Below are 3,866 nucleotides of genomic sequence, written 5' to 3'. Positions count from 1 at the left end.
AGAACACAGTGGGGTCGGGCAGATAGTGGAAGATAAGATGTCAAGACTTTCCGAGTGATGATAAATATCAAGAAGTGTTCAACAGAAATGTCAGAGGACCACCTAAACCGTTTCAGTTCTTTTGACATTAGAGGCTTCTGAATACTAGACAAAAGGCTACTGCAGGAAGGAGGGAGCCTTGTGACCCTTTTAGGGGAGCAGAGTGGCCGGGCTACCAGCCCCAAACTCCTCGACAGGTAATGAACTTACTGACTGCGTGTCGGGACACTGCTCCAGCTTTTCTAACCCTTTTGCTGTCAAGAACGCAAACACGGTGCCTCTGTCCAGATACTCTGTTTTGGGAGTGCGTCACCCAAGTGGAGTATTTACAATCATATGCTATCCCATGACCCCAGTGCATTGGTCATTAGAAAAACTCCTCTCAACTCTAATTGAATGGGATGTGCAGTTCAATTTCCTATGACACGGATGGATACTTTCACGTGCATGTAAAGATTGGATATTATTTGATGAAAAATATGAATAAATATTTATATTATCTTCATTTTTTTTTTTCATGTGATGTCTGTCAAGTGGAATTTATGAGTCGATTTTACGTGGCAACCATTTCATGTTGCTGATTTTGGGACATATTTTTTGTTTGAGTGAGCGTAGTTGTTTTAGAGATCCAAACCACTTGTTTGTTCAATGTTTAGAATTACTGTTATCCTAGATAGTTTTGTTTCACCAAACACAAATAACAGCTGCCATCTGCTGGATGCACAATTCTAAGCAAAGCATTTTTGGATAGGGTGCTCGGATCAAAATGAGATTTTGTACATTCACCGGAGTCAAAAGCAAGCTATAAGAGCATATTCTTTATCGCACCAAAGGATGTGTTTGGATGTGATGAGGAGAGACAAAATAGCCTTTGATGATCCATTTCAAGACATGGCACAGAGACAGCTTCCTGTGAGCTTTACGGCACCCACATGAAGCCTCCGTGGTTGAAACTAAAGTACGTAGTGAGAGTAACACAGGAAGTTACAATATATTTATATATATATATATATTTCTAATTATGATTATGAACACTAACTATGAAGGATTGTATTCATATTTCACGACATACTTGAGGTGGTGGGCATCATGAACACTGGCAGAGGCTGTGTATATCATGCATACATCACCAACCTCTAAGGGCCCTTCTGCGAAGTTAATCCTCTGCACCAAACTGTAAAGACAGAAGTTGCCATAGCACATTGCATATTTCCTGTTCTCCTGGATGGCAAAGGAAACTCAGTGTGCAACCAATAATCTTTTCCTGTGTATAGCTAAAATGACCTGTCTAGTGAGTGCTGTGAATAAGGCATCTGACAACAATTAAAAGACCATGTGATTTTGTATTATTATTATTATTATTATTATTATTATTATTATTATTATTAATAATAATAATACTATTATTATTAATAATAATAAAAGACCGTGTGACGCCTCGGAAAGAATGGCTGGCAGGAGGGAATGAACCCCAATGAGGCTGCCTTAAACTAGCAACCCCTAGCAGAAGCAGCTGTGGCAGAGACAGCCAAGTAGATGCTCCCAAGTAAGCTACAGAAGAACAAACCAAAAGAATAGCCCTAGAGTCACTGAGAGCAGGGTGGAAGATGACTCACAGGCAGACCACATGGCTTTGGACTTTAAGCGTGGCTTCAACTATGAGAAAGGGGGTGAACACGGATACGGCCAGTTTGGGGAATGAGGGGAAAGTACTTCAGGTTTGTATATGTGGATGGAGGAAGGAAACTTCACTGAAAGGAAGAGATGCCTGGATGAAGGAGTACAGGGCCCACGCATTGAGCACTACTCGTTAAGAAGTAGCTCAAGTCATTTGGATGAAGTCCAGTGGCAGGTTGAGCACTGAAGAACACAGGATATTACACCTCCCGTGTGGTATTTTTGGATCTCGCAAATGCCTTCGCGAGGCTGACTGTTTTTTGAAGGCATTCGACTACTTTCATGTCCCTAAAAAAATTTCAGTTAGTCAGGGCATATTCTGAGAATATTCAGTTGTGCTTTAACACAAGTAACCTCATCACATCCTGTCGACCTTTGCAGATTGGTATCACGGCTGGGTGTACCATTTCACTGTTGCTTTCACCATGGCAACGGAGGTCATTACAAAGGAATCTAAATGGGTTGTTGGTGGTCAAAGGCTGCAGGATGGCACCCAGTTACCTCCCATCAGAGCTTGGATGGATGACATATTGCTGTGTACCCATCAGCTGTTAACCAAGTTAAATGACAGTCTGAAATGGGCAAGAAAGAATGTGAAACCTAGCAAACTTAGAACTGTTTCTATTAGTAAGGGAAAACTGGTGGAAGAGAGGTTTTATATTGATGGTGAGGTGATTCCCTCCATCGAAGAAAAACCTGTGAGTATAGGCAGGTGGTACAATTCCATGTTGAGTCACAGGTTTCAGAGCTTAGATAATTCACTACCTTCTTGCCTGGTAAACTGAAACTGCGGTGCTTGCGGTCTGGGCTTCTCCCATGTGTAAGGTGGCCTTTGACTGTGAATGAACCTGCTGTTTCAGAGGTGGAGACATATAAGAGTCATAAATAAGGGAGTTAGGAAATGGCTTTGGAGGCCATGTTGTATTGCTGTAGCTTTTTATGAAGATGGAATTTTGGAATTACCAATGACCGGCTTGGTGGAGTTCAAATGGGCTAAGCCTGGAGATGACTTTGTAACAGTCTGTGTGGGATTGGAGATTGCTGGCTGATGTCGGTAGACAACTTCATGTTCCACAGTGTATTTTTGGTATGAGACCAGACATTGTGTTGTATCCTGCAGTGTGAGCACATTGTTCACTTTATTGAGTTAACGATTCCCTTTGAAGGTGCGATTGAGGCAGCATTTGAAAGGAAGAAGCTAAAGTATGTGAAACTGGTAGCGGAAGCAAGTCAACAAGGTTGCCAAGCACACACAAGGCCACTGGAGATAGGCGTTAGTGGCTTTGTAGCTAAATCAACCATAACACTCCTATTGGATTTTGGTTTTGAGGACAGTCACTCGACCCAGTCACTCGGAGGCTTGTAAAAAGGCGAGCCAGTAGTTGTGACTGAGGTGCTCGCAGACTACTTGGGCTCATGAACTAACCTGAACTAACACCGAGTTATGTGAAATCCTGAGGTGTTGTTGTCACAGGTAGTGGCACGTGTCCTAACCCATCTTGAGTATTGAGGGGGGTGGGTCTGGGCCGCCAGCCATGACTGTTGAGCCTTCTGGAGGTGTCGTGGGGTTAGGGTGTTGTGGGGTTTGGGTTAGGGTTCTGGAGGTGTCGTGGGATTAGGATTCTGGAGGTATCGTAGGGTTAGGGTTCTGGAGGTGTCGTGGGGTTAGGGTTCTGGAGGTGTCGTGGGGTTAGGGTTCTGGAGGTGTCGTGGGGTTAGGGTTCTGGAGGTGTCGTGGGCCTAGTTCAATGAAACACTCATTCAAAAAAGGCGCCTGCTTGAAAACCCTAGTGAAATGCTCGTGAAGCCAGCTTTGTTGTTGTTGTTATATCCTGCTGCTCAGGTTCCATGGTTGGGCAGTCATGTTATTGTGTTTATCACTTGTGAGCTACAGACAGTGCATGTTGTACTGTGAAGGAGGGCCTTTAAGGATCCCGGGTACAACATGGGATGCGTGTTGCGTTTGTCATCAGCCAGTTACGCGTTACTGTTGTATCCTGCTGCTCAGGATCTTTGAGGTTTGATACTGTGGTCAGTTTTCGGGATAAAACTTGTAAAATGTCACTCACTGTCACACTTTGCACATTTTCGAAATGATAGTAAAATATAATCAGAAATACTTTTCTGGTAGTGTTCAATATTGTCTATCC

The sequence above is a fragment of the Clupea harengus genome, unplaced genomic scaffold (genome assembly GCF_900700415.2).
Source record: "Clupea harengus unplaced genomic scaffold, Ch_v2.0.2, whole genome shotgun sequence".
Classification (NCBI taxonomy): domain Eukaryota; kingdom Metazoa; phylum Chordata; class Actinopteri; order Clupeiformes; family Clupeidae; genus Clupea; species Clupea harengus.
The sequence above is the reverse complement of the archived record's forward strand: the minus strand, read 5'-3'. Positions refer to the sequence as shown.